Consider the following 16,855-nt stretch of genomic DNA (forward strand, 5'->3'; position numbering starts at 1 on the left):
TCAAAATTTAATAGACTTTGACATTATTTAAAACATGTAAATATTATATTTTAAAATATTACAATAAATGTTTGAACTTTTTTTCGAGGTGTGGTTTCATTATTTTTGGTAGTAGATACCTATGTCATTTATTGTTATTTAATTATATAATACACATTTCATTATATTTTCGTCTATTCCGATAGCAAATGTCGCAAATTTAATATACGCAAATGTACCGACATAAATATTTATAAACCATTATAAAATATTATATGTAAAAAATAATAATTTTAATGAAATTGGATATTTTATTACTACAAGTTATTTTTATTTTTAGTGATATTTAATTGTCAAAAAAAGATACGTTAATGTAATAAATAATAATAATTTTGCTCGAACTCTCTTTTATAAAAAAAAAAATAAAAATTTTAGATGTAATGCATAACATAACAGTAAGTAACAATCGAAACCTACGATAAAAATAACACGATCTGCACAACTATGGATAACATTTTTATGCAATAATTTGTATTTATAAGCTTATCATTTTAAGAACATTTTATAAAATGATACACACATATTAATAATATAGTTTAGTACATCAATTCATTTTTTTGTGAACAATTTTTTTCTTAGATAACCTACATTGCGGTATTTTTATTGGAGTGTTTATTTTAAAATAAAAGAATAAATTAGGTACCAAAAAATGTAAGCATACCTACCTACATTTAGTTTATACTTAAAATTAAGTTTAAAAACTCTATAACACTCCAATACATAATGATATATATAATAAAATTGAATTAACAAGTATAATATGCTATATTATATCAAATAAATGCATGTAGGAAAATTTTACAAAATATAAATTTTAGTGATAGTTTTTTAAACTTTAAGACTAAAAAGTAAAATGTATCTAAACGTGAACGATGAACGTTTTATCAATTTAAAGCTCTACTGCCAATAGCTTTTATCCCTAACTCCATAGGGAATGGTTAAAAAAAACAATTATTGTATGAAATTAAAATATTAACATACCTATTTCATTAACACAGAAAGAATAATAAAACATTTTTTTTAACTTGAAAGAATACATTAGGCAGGCCGATATAATAATAAATATATTTATTAAGTGTAGAGATAGTAGAGTTAATAAGCAGTATATAACTTGTACCTACAACACTCATAGTATGTTATATTTAATTTATAACACTGTAGTGTTACAACATATATAGCATAATATATTGTTTAATTTAGAAAAACATCAAAATAAATAGGTAATAAAATTATATTTTATGAGAGATGTTGAGCGTTTAATTTGAAACCAATTGTTTTAATTATTTTTCATTTTATTACTCTATGGTTGGTTCACAATCAATTTTATTTTTAATCAAGTGCCTACCTATACAACGCAGCATATTAAATAAAATGACCATGGATATTTGATTTTTAAATCGTCTGAGTATGCGAACGAATGAATTGACTGGGCGACGAAAGTCCATTAACGTACCCAAACTTATACGAATCCGTTAACAAAACGGGTACCGTCTATGTGTGGTTACTATGTGCACAACATGGAATCGACATTGATCAAACACCGTACAACATACGATTGAATATAGATAGGTAGTACACGAGTATAATAACCACCAGCGACGGTTTGAATGCCAGCCGAACCAATACAGCAATATAATAAAATCAGTCTTCAAATATGAGTAGCATAATATATAATACTTCTTAGCATTACAAAATCCACATATTATTTCCCAAAGCCAAAATGTATTGACATTTATAATTTTGATAGAATACCGAATAATATATTTTGATGGTCTGAGTTCCAAAAACCCTATAATTCCATTTTTAATAACTTTCAAGACAACCGTAATTTGAGCTGCAAAATAGTGGTGAATTTTTTATCTTGGTTTAATTAATAATTTATAAATAACTTTTATGATTGTCTTGAAAAGTTTTAAAAAATTAACTCAGAAATTAACTTGTATGGTTGTAGCACTTAGCCCATTGAAGGGCTTTCATTATTGTTCTTTTATAACAAGTATAAAGAATACATTTAGTTAGCATAAAATATTGAACAAATTACCTACTTAAAAGTTTCATGAAGCCATGAAAGAGTAGGTTGAAAAAAAATAATCTAAGATTTCTTATTCGAATAAATATTATGAATACTATATTTGTTCCGGTTATTCAAATAGTTTTCGTGAGTATAAAATAAAATGTATTCTTTACAAGACTGAATATTATGGTACGTCGGTTGTAAAAGTATAATAATAATATAGTAACTATACCATTTAGTCAATACTATATATAGTACCTATAGCGTCTAACCTGCCTACTACCAAACGCGCGTGCTGGCATTCGATCAAAATCGATCCGATACAATTCGAGCCGCACTGGATCCGGTGCTGCAACAAGCTCCATGTACTTGCAGACCCTTACTTTAGAATTTTAAAACCTAAATTATGACATTCGCTTGTGCAGCAAGTAAATATCCTACTCATTATGACATACATCAAATATAATATTATTAGCAACTTGAGGTATTAAGCTATTAACTATTAATATATTATATATACCGATATAACTTTTTAAAAATACTAAACACTACGAACTGACCTTTTTTGTTATTTTAAACACCACCGCCAGGCGGCTGCCTCGGGAATATTAAGTAGAGAAATCACACTCGCCGACAACTTATTAAGAAATACAGAAACTTGTATAGTTATATATAATATGTACACGTATTACGGTAATCTAGTCGCGCGACCGACTAGTTTATTACTATTATTATTATTATTGTTATTTTTATTATTATTGTACGTTCAAATCACGTATACAATTTAAGATCTAGGGAAAGCTACTCCGCGGCACAAAACTCGGTCTACACAAAATACAAAATCTCATACTCTATTCACAACTATATACTCGTACGTATTTTACCACAGTAACAGAGCGGAGAAGCCACATGCATAGAGTATTCTGTGGCAATTATATATCATATTATTGTGTATACAAAAACATGGATAATTTTATTTTGTACACTGAATATATTATATTGTATTGTTGTATTTGAACCAGATTTTTTTTTTTTTTTGGGTAACTTCATGTACCTACTACACAATACTAGTGATCAATTATTAAAACACCCGACATAGGTATAATATGGTTATTATAGCTTTGTGTCTCTGTATAGGATGAACTGTAATATTAAAGAAACAATATGACAATTCAAATATACAAAGAATCGGGCCTAAATTATTTTTTTAAACATAACGCGTGCACATGCAGATTGTCTCCCCCGTTCCATTTACACGCCACCAGCTAAAAATTCAAAAAGCCGCATGGCAATTATTTGAATACTTGATTGTGGAAACTAGTAAGTAATTTGACTTTTAAAATTATATTTACATAAATTCGCTCAATGTATACATTAGGTGTCTCTAATCATTAAGAAACGCGAATACACTATTTAAATTTAAATTGTTTTATTTTGAGTTCGGGTAGACCAACATTTGTTACAAATTTTAATAATTATTGTAGATCTCTTATAAAATAAGTTTTTCCCGCAACCATATTTCAAAAATAGATAACGGAAAAACAATTATTGAAGACAAACACAGTGAAGCCCTCTGTGTATGCGAATATATTATATTTTAGTGGTGTGTAAATAGTATGGTATAAATTTATTCATAATTAATTATTTATGAGTTTCCTTAGAGTATATAATATTATAATATATTCCTTAAAAAACCATTATTTAAACGTTTTGTTGTAAATTAATTTATAAATGTTTTAGTTATACGTCTATTGTAGTATTATTTATTGGTTAGACTTTCGGCATAAACACGTTTGAGACAAGTGCCTAAACGAAAATATAAATAGTAAGTGCTTAATATCTCTGTGAACTGTATAACCGATGCAAAGTACAAAAATAATGAAGTGTATAATATACTGTGATTGAAAACAAATTCCCAATATTATATACGAATAGTGGAAATAAGGTTTGACCGAATCACCCCCGTAATTGCGGAAGGGAAGAGCGGGGAGTATACTATTCAATAAAATATTTATAGGTATTTGCATAGTATAATGAATAATTTCACGCCCCATATTTACGATGTAAATAAGACCTAATTTGAATAAAAGGGTGCACAAATGTCTTTTTTGAATAGAGTTTTTCTTTTTTTTATTATACTATACAAGAAACTAGAACATACAGCACTGAATGGGCTTTAACTACCTATATATAATATAATGTTTAACTTCCGTCTGCATATAGGTACTTTAGAATATCAATGCAGGTGTATAATGATATTACGATTTACCATAGCATTCTTGGAGAATGAAAATCAATATCGCACTGCCGCAACTTTGTATCGAAAGGTTAACAGGAAAGAGGGTGTACAAAAAATACACCCGAGCTTTCGTTTAACCCCGCTGTGTTATTATGTCCATTCAACCTATTCACCATACAGAATAGCGGTCAGCGACGTTATTTACAAACAATTTGTTCGCTCTTATGAAATGTATTTCGACGTTGTATTTTAATCTCGCGACTATACAAAAATAGGTATATACACAACTTTTAAGGACACACAAGCAGCAGAAAACGTTTGAATAATTTGACAGCTATACGTGATTTCATTGTTCGTAGTTTTTCAGATGGTTTTGTATGTATATTCGATTTATTTATTTCGATATTGACCATGTTATAGGTACCTATTATAAATTATAATAGGTGTGTGCGGTGCTCAGAATTGATAGAAAATAAATACTGAAAATCTGAAAATAAAATACATTGATATACCACGACAGGTTACCTACAGACATTAAGATCATTTTAAATATTTAGCAGTATTTTTTTTTTATGAAATGTTCAGAACACAAAATTTAGTTAGAATATCATGTTAATAATAATACCGCATAAAAGCATAATAGGTAGCTTAACTAAATATAAGTTTTAAAATTAATGTTACTTAGGTAATACATTCGTATATCTGTTCTTGATTACCTCTCCAAAAATAAGTTTTGAAAGGCAATGTCTGAAAAGTTTTATATGGAGCGGAAGAGCAAAGGCAAGTTTAAATATGATATATGATTTTTCTAACTTTAAATAACTGTTTAAAATGTTATTTCTGTCATGTTATTAGTTATAAATTAGGTTTACTTATCGTCGGGCCGAGAAATCATTTAGGCAAGAAGTCCTTGAAAGTTGAAGCCAATATTAAAATGTGAACTAAGAACGTTTTCTGTAGTCTATAACCTTAGTATAGGTATTTTCTCATACTGCGTTAACATTGTATTATAGTCTATAGATCATATTTAATCTTGGGGAGCGTTATTTTAATGTCGAACGAAATCTAGTTCTAGTATGGGTCAATCTAAAATAGGTACTGTTACTAATTTCTTAATATAGGTAAGTACTACATGTCTACATTAAAAAAATTCATATTTTCTGGTTGTTTAGTAAAATTGTTATCAGAGGAGACGAATATCTTATCTATGTAGTGTGTACATATAGTACATGGTAGTATAATGGTACTTTATAAATTATACAGCATTTACATCTCTTATTCATTTAAGTTTTACGTCGACATACAGCAGAAGGTCATTAAAGATAAATACAATTTTATAATTTAAGATTTAAATGTATCCTATATTAAACAAAAAAGGAAAAAATACGATTATACGAATATGAACCAAGTTACAGAAGTACCTATATATTATCTCAGATATACCAACTAACCTGAAATTCCCTTACACAATCGTCGATTTGAAAAAAAATACGCGGAAAAGTTCTAAAAATGAGCGTTCCGTACGAGGTTCCGTACGATTTAATGACCTTGGACGTTACATTATAAAATATATAATATGCCAAGAACTAAATAATATTACTATACTGTAGTCGTGACTTCTTCATCAATTCAGCCACTGCAGTGCATTATATTATTACCTATCCCTTAGCCATCTTTCGAGTCATTTCGAAATGGACGAACCGAAATATTTATTATGAATAATACAATTAATCACGTCACACCGAATCCGTCACGAGCGCTTAACACTCCAAGGTTCAGAGGGGAAAATTGTTAGGGTTTTAACGAACGGTCATGATTTATGGCCGCGCCGGCGCAATACTTACAATATAACTTATAAGTCGGTAGTCAGTACTATAATATGTAGGTCTTATACATATTATGACCGATTCGCAGCAATGCAGCGTCGAACGTGTGTAAAATACATACGTCAAGGGCCAAGGCAGGTCACGGTCGTAAGTCGTCGCCAACCGCGGCATATATTTATAAATCATATTATAAAGACCTAAATGCATCAGTGTGGATATAAACATAATTTACCCGCAATCGCTAAGATGAGATCATAATATTATATTTTATTATTATACATTTATTTAGGTGTGTACGGCGATCATTACGATGGATGATGACGATGATAGGCGCGGTCCCAACCTATTGCTCGCGATAATAAAATAATATAATTTTATTTTTGTGATGTGCGCGAAATAGAACACAATAATACACACGTCACACATGACAAATGGGGTTCGGTGGGGCGCGGACGAGGACGTAATCCGACTGTATAGCCTTCAAAACGAAAAGATCTATAAAACTGCCACTGTCGAGGGCTTCGTCGTGTATACGTACATACGCCGTTTACGAAATATCGGCTATCATATTATCATTATATCATCGACCGCGGTTGTTATATTTTTTTTCGACGAGTCGCTTCGTATATCAGCACATTAACTTTTCCTATTATAGGACATAGGCTCGTGCATAATATACGCGAAATCGAACTATTGTCATCGGTATACCCGTCCAGTTAATTTTGGTACTCAGCAACCGTTAATAGGGTTTTACAAACACTATGATACTATATTGAAAATAATAAAAATAAAATATAATAATACGGCCGAATCGTGTATTTCTTTTTCTCATCTTCAACGGTATTAGGTTAAACGGGTTTTCTTACCCTAGGATTTATGCCCGAAGGATTCGAATGATTTTATCGAACGCGAAAAATGTCATCGTCATAACATTCCATCTAAAGCCTCAATCAACAGTGTTGACATTAATCGACAACGGTGATAATCTAATTATTGCGGTTCACGATTATTAAACCGATCCGAAAACGGATTGTTGATTAACGACTAGCTATTTTACACGACAAATCGACGATACCCAAATCGCGTTATTGGATATAACGGCTGTTGGGCATGGCGGTTTAGCCAGTTTATAGGTAGGTACTTATATAATATAGTGTAATCATGTACCCGGTAGAAGACATTCCGAAGGTGTGACTATCACTGACTACACATGGTGTTTCTCCACGAAGATCCTCGCAGACACATGGTCGCCCACTAAGACCACGACTCCTCTACTCACTTCCCGCAAAAACTTGAACCGTACCAACATATTTTGGCTACCTATTTCATTTCTTAAAGAAAAATTGTAATAACATCGCTCTTAAAACATTACTACTGTGTAAATTACTCTGCAAATTGGCCATCTTCGATTAGGTATTAAAAAACGCGAACACAACAATTTAGGGTTTATTTTTTTTCTGAAATCGAGTAACCCAAAAAATATTATGTTTAGTACCTATTATAGATTTTAATTATTATGTAAAGATTTGATATTATAACAATTTAATATTATAAAGAAATATTTTGTAAGATAACATTATACCCTGGCACGGTGAACCACCAACTTTTGACTCCCTTATAGGAGAAGGTGGATTTTACATTTTATGATGCGGTACAACATATTTTGTAATCATAATACGGTCGAGCCTCGATACAGCTCGAGTGGGATAAAAATTAATTGGATTTTGTATTTTTATAGTTATATACCTACCTCAAATTATAACTTATAAACACTTCAGAGTGAAGAAAAAAAAATTGAGATAGTCAGCGGTATTTTTTACAGGCAAGTTGTATCGGACAAATCGAAAACAAAACGTCGTGGTCTTGCGCGTGCCGGCTATCATAATAAACGATAATAATTTATAACCTTATGCATACAAAAGTAAAAAATACAGAGCGATTTCCGCCGGTACGTTTAAGACAATTTCAGGCAGGTGAGTGTGCGTTTCCACTACATACGTGTACGTGCATAAAAATACTTGTCTGTGATTGGTTGGTATACATGGTAGGTTTCTGGTATACCAGTGTGTTTATACGTTCTTACCACGGGTTCAACCATGATACCATGAAGTTTGATCTAGTTCAACTTCTTCGTGTACACGGCTCTATATATTGATAACATAAGAATATAATATGAAGTAACTAATATGTTACCAATCCTAATCGATCTAACCCATCTTAGCCGATGGGAAACGTTTGTGAGACCGTTCATAGCGAACGGATCCGGTCAATATATGCACGTACATGTATGTAGTGGAAACCCACCTTAATAGAACATAAAATCACCATAGATAATAAGAATGTAAACATGAATAGGACATCTCTATACTTAAAACACACGGTATACTAGTGTGATCGAAGATGTTACTATTATAGTTACCACATAACGGTTATATGCGGTCGTAAATACGGATAAAGGAAAAACATTTATTAATTCTTTACCTGCCACAAGTTCAAATTCAATAAATTTCCATATTATTTATTTTCTTGTTATGATAGTAATTATTACTGTAATACTATTTTACTTTTTGCATTTTAAAATTATTATTCCACATTAACATAATTTAATATTATTATCAGTGGTGAGGATACCACAACCTTGATTGCATGTAGCCCCTTAGGTAACTAATATGCACTTCAATCACACGTATTTAATACAATTTATACATGTCCTGTCCATGAATATACTTAGGTATCTACGGAAACCTCTCGGATTCGAATCGTCGAGCATATCGTGTGGACGTAAAAGCAAAACGTACCTAGTGTCACCACGGTTTGTTTTGTTTCACGTCGTATTTATATTGATTCCGATAAAATGTCCGCTACCTAGCCGTCACCGGATATGATAATATTCATTAGTAATAAACGCGCGTTTTCATCGTAAACGAGAGCTAGCACCGGCTGACCGGACCGTTGCGGTGCGCGGAACGAATACAATGCTATGATATCACATAAAAAATAAAATGACGTACGCGCACCGCTGCACAATATGTGTAGCGTACTTTTTTATTTATTTTATAGTTATTACAATATAATTCCAATGGTCGTTACCACGACTGATGTACTCGGTATAGTGTACACGGTCCAATGTGTTCGGTTACAATAACATCATTGGTCGTCGTGAACGTGCGGCGGACGAGCGTGTGTCTGACCCCGCCACGATCACTAATTATCGTGGCCGAACGTAAACGTTATACAGGTAAATTATAATTAAATAATATTATCATACAGGTTCGACGTGGGCATTATACCGTCGGTTTCGGTTTCGGTACGACGTGACAACAGTTATATCAGATAAAAAAATACGAACGCTTCAAGTCGTGTGCGGCCAAAAGTGGCGGCGGTAGGCCGGTTTAGTCACGGTCAGCAAAGTCGATGTCAAAAATGTGATAACAATAATATTAGCTTAAAAGCTAGCCGAGTAACAATACCCAACGTCGACCTACGATAGTTTATAGGAGAGATCGATTAACGATTTAACAACGATTCGGTTGGTTTGCGATTAATAATTTGATAACAGGTTTTTTTTGTGAAATTTCGCCGGTCGCCCAATAAATCGATCTATTTCGTCGATACGACTAAAAATAAAGATCGTCGTAAACGATAACCCGATAACGTGCAAATAGAATGTCCCGAACTTAACTGTCGCAGTAGACGAAGGGAAAGAAATACAATAAACTGGCGGTGATTCGCGCTAGCGATAAGGCCATCCCAACACCACACGTTCCTTATAGTAACGGACGAAAATTGTGCGTGCGATAAAAATAATATCACAAAGCCCGGCGCGCGCGCGTTTCGGTACACGGTATCGTGTTTTATTTTAAACGCTTGGCGTGTAACGATTTTTCCGCGCTCTCTTTCGCCATCGGAACGGAACGAAAACGAAAAAAAATAACGATAATAATAATAAAAAAAACGTCGAAATAAACCGCGATCGGGTCATCGTCGCGTGTCGTACCTATATACATCGTTGTCGACTAGTCGTTACCATTATTGCCCGTTACCGTGATACCCGTCCATAATGTCGTATTATATTTTGTGTGTACATGTCTCGCCGACGGGGGAATTCGCGTTAATCGCGTCATATCTGTAATGCCAGAAAATCCTTTGGGCCTTTGAGGATGGGTGGGAAGAAGACGGCCGCGGGAATAAGGGACAAAAAAAACAATATTTTACTATTAACAAACGCCTACGGCGCGTCGGATTTGTTTGGTCTCACCTTTGGGTCGGCGTCGCGGTCGTGTCGGGTACGTGCTGCGTGTGGTCGCGTGCGTCTTATAATGAAAGCGTTGTAATATTATTACTGAAGTCTGCAACGGCCGCGGGCCGACTCGAATGACTCTACACTAGACTAATATGAAATATAATGGTTCTACGGTCGGTACACGAAAATCGTCGTTGCCACGCAAACGCCGGTTCACCGTCGCTGTAATCGCGACACGTCTGAACGCCGTCGCGCGAATTTCTGGTTTGCGTTACGTCGTCGTCGTGCGCGGACAGAAAACTACACACACTCACGCACGCGCGTGCAAGCTGACGAAAAAAAATCGTACACACGCGCAACGACTATCGTGCGGTAAGCGGTTAATGAGCGAAAACGCAAAAAAAAAAAAACAAATGCGGGATCGCGGCGGCAGCGACGGCGGCGGCGGGTGTAGTCCTCCTCTCCACGTCCAACTCCTACTGCCGCCGCCGTGTTCGCCGACGTCCGTCCGTTCCCGGCGTGCGCGGAATGCGTGCGTTGCGTACGTTACGACGGCTTACGAGCGCGTACGACGATGGTCGGAAAACGGCAAACCAAACGTTCCGGCAATAATGATGACGATACGATAATAATAGTATTATCATCGTCGTAAAATAAAGTTTTCGTTTTTTATTTCTCGTTTTAATTATAATTTGATGGGATCGTCCGTGGCCGAGCGGTGATTTCAATATTATTATTGCATTATTTTCTATATTATTAATATTATACCTTCCCAACGAGTATAATAACTATTGGCCGCTGCCCGTCGCTCGCTGGCCGGTCCGCCGGACGGCTCGTTGTACAGCTCGCACGACCGCCCGCCCGGCCACCTCGACGGCCGCGCCCTACCGCATATCGTTCTGTTCACCCACTCACCGGCTGGCCTATCACATCTCTCCACCGCCCGTGTGCTACGACTGTGCGTGTGCCCGTGTGTGTGAGCGCGCGGGCCTGTTTAACCGGCGGCGGCAGCGACGACGACGACGTTCCCACTCTCCACCCACCCGCCAGTCCATTCATATCTGCCACCGCGGCAAATCATTGCAGCCGGGCCGCGCTGGCACCGTAGAACCAGTACTGCCAACCTAGATGCATGCGGCAACTGCAGACCTAGTGTGTTGTACATTTTAAAAGTGTTCATAGAGGACTAGTAGTAGTAGTAGTAGTAGTAGTATTAGTAGTAGTAGTAGTGGTAGTAGTAGTAATAGTCGTAGTAGTAGTAGTAGTAGTAGTAGAAATAGTCGTAATAGTACAACACGAGTCCGAAGTAGAGGAGCACAAAAACATTAGTTTTAATAATAATAACAAAACAGCAGGCTCCCGGCGCACGTGTGTATATTTTATTATGTGTAAACGAATAATAGAGCGATTTTGTTTTCGTCATTGCTGTACCTAACAATATTAATATAGCGTACGTATAAATGGGTCATCGAAGCCCTCCGTCACAATACGAGATACGAGTTCATAATATGTGTACAATGCAATAAATAACACGAAGCACAAACATTACTATTACTATTATTACCTTCCATCGTTCCGCCACCGTTAAAACTTAAAACCGTCCGGCACGGATTTCGGTTTGGCAGATGGTAATTCGTTTGGACGCGAAGTGTAAAAGATATATTATAGCGCCTTGCCGGGTCGTAGCGCATCGCAGCAATTATTACGATACATGCGTAGCTGGGTGATCCTGATTTTTGCAATAATTAATTAATAATAGAAATAATAATAATAATATCGTCGCCTCTTGACTGTCACTCAGAAGTGCGAACGGCACCGTCACGCTGGCTGCCCGTGACGTTTATCGACGTGTAAATACGGCTAGTGGCAAAGTGGACGTTGTTCAGGCGAGTCGCAACCGTCGTCGATCGTTTCAGATTTGCGCGTCGTTCTATACTTTTTGACTGTATTATTATTACACAATACGCGCGGCGGCATAAAGATAATAATGATGATAATTATACTAACGGAAATCAGGAGAGACTTGGGGGGGCATAGCCCCCCAAAAGTCCGTCAAGCCCTCGCATTTGTTAGTTTTGTAGGATCTAAGCCCCCCCCCACGCTCAAATTAATGTTAGACTCCCGACATTTTTATGGATTTCTGCCTATGCCAGATAATACAATTAATAAACATTTAACATTAATAGGTAATTGTCACAATAATATTGTCTATTGTCTATATATTAGTCGTCGTTTTTCGATGGAAATTGGAAATTCCAGACCGGCGGGCTGAGGGGTAATCCACACGACGTTAATACTAATACATTAAATAAGTCATGGACAGTTATGGTATTATATCGATATTATTGTATTAGCCGATCACGCGCACCACCGGTTTTACACGGTGCAGTAAGCAGCAGTTGACTATCTCAAAGCTCACCTAATCGGTTCAATTTCTCGTCGACTCATCCCGAATGATTTCGTCACGCCTGACCGTATATACACGAGTATTATTTGTCATTTGCCCGCCCGTAGGCGGCACACAAAATAGTCTTATATGCTCTCCGTACGCGACAATAATATAACAATAATATTGTATTATATTGCTTCCGTCAGAGTCGAAAAATTCTCTCACGTAATAATATATATATATATAATACACGCAGACAATATATTGCATTAGGTGCAATGCTCACACACGATAATGTATTACAATAACTATTATTGTTATTATTATTATTATTACGCCAGTAATACAATATATTATATTACAATATTTAAATATTGTGGTAATTTGCGCGAGTGTTCTCTATATGGGCACCTAACTAGATACCTACGCGTGTATTATAATGGTCGATTAACGTGTAAAATGTCTTAACACAATAATGCGCACACCTCCTAATTATCTTGCGGATTGTTAGCTTTTGTTGTGCTAAAGTTTTTTAAAAATAAAATAATTGCTTTCGAAAACATATTGTGGGTACTTAAGCATACATTTCGGTACGATATATACGAGTATACAACGACTATAATAAATCTATAATACATTTTAAAATATAACAATAAATTATTAGTATTATTATTATACGCAGAGTATTAATTAGGTACCGGCTTTATGCCTTTATATACGGTGTGACGAGGGAAAAACAATCTTAATAAAACATCAAAGAGAACGTAAAAAAAAAAAATAATAATAAATGTTACATTTAATTAAAAATAATCATGATATTATTATTATATATAAATAGGTAGTAAAAAATAAATAAAAATAATGTTAAATAAAAAAAAAACCAAACCCTTTGCTCGGCCAAAGCGCTTTTTGAAAACAAAATAATATGTATTCGAACAAAGAGCAGACGTTATATTATTTTATACAATGTTATCGTATTAATATTTTATTATACATGGTAAAAAAAAAACGTTAAAAACGATACCAATAAAACTACGTTGACTAAGTATAATAATATGTGTATGACGTGTTAACTATATTATAATATATCAAAAAAAATCGAGAAAAAAATATCGTTGGGTATTAAAGTGTGCCCGGAAAAAATATCGTTAGAAGGAGCTGGTACCTACGAAGTGTCGTTATATAGTGTTATGTCGTTATGGTGTTAAATATGTGTCCTATTTATACCTACCTAAAATAATATTATAATAGTTTGGCTACAATCTAAGTACCGTTGCTTGTTCTCCTCGTCCTGGTAACAGACGCCAAGTGTTATAGGGCAATGTCGATGGTGTGATCTAATGCAACGGCATCGGTTTGATACGTACACCCAGCAGCGGAATACGCTCGCCTCAAATGGTTGAGGTGCGGTCGGTGCTGGTGATGCGGGTAGCTCGGGGTCGCGGCGTTTTTACATAATAATTTCGATGGCTCGGCGGTGGCAATATAGGTACAAAACTACAAAACGATTTAAATATTACGATGCACTTTATAATGTTATTCTGAAATTCGCAAGAGTATTGACATGAACGCGGAAAATAATTGAGAGGAAAAAGTAGAGAATTAAGAGTGTAATACGACTATAGTGACGATTAGGTACGCCGACTACGACGGGCGCACGTGCGACGACCGCGTTGTAGCACTAGGGCACTGGGGGAACTTTCAATTTCCAATAATCACGTACCCGCGGCTTCAGTGGCCAGTCGCGCGCTATCCCCCCCTCTCCCACGCACGCTAGCTCGATCGCTCACTCGCTCTCCCCGCTGCTAAATTCGCTTCATATAATATAATAATAATACACCTATATAATGGCACGCTGATAATATTATGCCACTGCTGACGACCACCACTGCGGGCGGCTTATCGCGGGCCCGACGATCGTCACGACTCCCGTCACGCATGACAATAATAATAATAATAATAATAATAGCACTATTGTACACAACACACGCATAATAATATTTAAGTATTTATATTGGATAATGATTTATAATAATTATTATATTGTATCGAATTTTTATTTTTTTAAAACGTTAATCATTATTCCGATGTATAATTATCGTATATTATCATGTAAAAAAAATCAGATCAAATAAACCGATGTATCGTAATTATATTTCTATCATTTTGTACTCGACATCGCGGTCCCCGCGCATTTATATAATAATACATTATATCACAGAATAGAAAAAAAAAAAATTTTAAATATAATCATAAATAAATCATTATTACATTTTATTATTAAGATTACAACGACGTCATTTTGAGTCGATATAATACATAATATTATAATAACGTGTAAAAAAAAAAATTTGTGTAGGTTTTTATACTTACGCGACTGCAGGCGGTGGTCTCGTGGCGGCCCGGAGAACACGACGGCGGCGGTGGCGCGAACGAAAAGGCACCGATCGGACGACTACGACAACGGCGGTTGCGGCCGCGGCGACGATCGTTATATTCGTCGTAGTCGTCGCCGCCGTAGTACGCTCGCAACGTACGCCGCCGCCGCGCACCGCTCGCAGCGCTGCTGCCATACGCCGCGTACATTGTCGCGCCCCGTCGTCGTCGGTCAACCACCGCTGCCACCGCTCGCCCATCCACCAGCCCATCTGTAAGCCCGCTCGCAGACCCGCCGAAGTTTTGGCGGCAGGCGAGTGGGTTCGCGCGCTAGCGGAAGAGCCGCTTTCCGCTGCTTGCCGCTTTTCCGCGGGAACAACAATATTATGCAGTACGATACGCTAGTTCGCACTCACACAGGCCCGCGCTCGCTCAACCCTCTCGTTAGTCAAAGTGGCGCTATGCATAATATAATTCGGCGGCGGCGACGACCACGACGGCGGCTAAACCAGGGTCGTAGAGAATATTATATTCAGGGGAAGTGTGATGTGGCGGGTTGGGCGGGCGATTATCCACGCCAGTTTGGCCGGTCCGGCACTTGCTCGATGACGAACGGCCGACGCGCCCCATTGACCCGTTTGGCCCTTCGCTGATTTAATTATTTATCCCTCTTCCCGCGCGCCCGAGATCGTATAATAGTAATAATAATTACAATATACAGTAGCTCCATAACATGCTGCAGCTCGCTAACTAATTGATATTAACAATATGATTGGATTTGAACCACCGCCGCAGACACCGCGAACCGTCGCGGCCGCCGCAACCGATGACTCGATTAGAATTTATCGTATGATATTATTATTATGATGATGATAATAATATTATACGCGTACATGAGCCGCTCGCCATCAAATAGACTGCACGACGACGGTAATTTGTTTTCGGGTCATTCGGGACATCAATTGATGGGGGTCACAAAATAAGGCGGACGACGGCCACGACCGCGACGACGGCTAATTCCGCCGCTCACACTATTTTATACACCGGCGTCCGCCCGCTTTTATATACCAATATGTTATTGTCGTATAATGTAACATTTACACGATTATTATAGGTAGATTATAATACGAACCATTGTATTATAATATAACCGCACTGCAAGACAGCAGTTAACACGCGCCCCAGCGCAGTGCTCCACGCCGTCGTAGTTAACAGAGACGTCCGTGACGACAATAATATTATTCTATGTGCGTATAATATGTACAGACGTATAAATCGGTGACCGGACCGGACACGAACAAGACGACGACGACGGCGACGATTTTTTTCCCGTCCCTCAACGCTCACGTCATTATATTATTATAATAATATTGGTCTCCCGCGTGACCGCAACGATAGCGGCAACGGTGAATCAAATAATAATGATCGTATTGCGCTCGTGACTATAGTAAGTTTGGGTGCGCAGTGTACATCGTAAATTATAATGTATACTGTATATGTATATGTGGCAAGTTATTGCTGCACACACAATGGAAAAATGAGTCATTTTCGACGAAGGCGTTCCCCCCCCACCCCCATATCTACTGCGACACCATAGCAATCGTTTCCGTTCTCCGCTGTTTCCCCCTTTTTCGTCCACCGCTCTGATGAGCAAAAGTCGTCATCTGCTCGTCGTTCTCATCTGATGCAGCAGCACCACCAAAGAGTTGGCGGATCTAAGATTTTGTCT

At 36.5% G+C, this 16,855-nt stretch overlaps 1 protein-coding gene across 11 annotated transcripts in view; it reads right to left on the bottom strand.

Annotated features, from left to right (window-relative positions):
* Window positions 1-16,855, bottom strand: part of LOC100165138 (plasma membrane calcium-transporting ATPase 3) — a 63,036-nt gene that overhangs the window by 36,231 nt on the left and 9,950 nt on the right. For 8 of the 11 annotated variants that reach the window (XM_008190143.3, XM_008190140.3, XM_008190144.3 and 5 more), the window contains exon 1: window positions 15,124-15,279. The exons of 1 other annotated variant lie outside the window; for it this stretch is intronic. The gene's annotated coding sequence lies outside the window, so the exon portion shown is untranslated. Of the gene's footprint in view, window positions 1-10,376; window positions 10,836-14,021; window positions 14,436-15,123; window positions 15,280-16,855 lie in introns of those variants that run through there. 2 more of the 11 variants (XM_008190141.3, XM_001945123.5) reach the window with 2 other exon arrangements.

Source organism: Acyrthosiphon pisum, chromosome X, assembly GCF_005508785.2.
Source record: "Acyrthosiphon pisum isolate AL4f chromosome X, pea_aphid_22Mar2018_4r6ur, whole genome shotgun sequence".
Taxonomy (NCBI): domain Eukaryota; kingdom Metazoa; phylum Arthropoda; class Insecta; order Hemiptera; family Aphididae; genus Acyrthosiphon; species Acyrthosiphon pisum.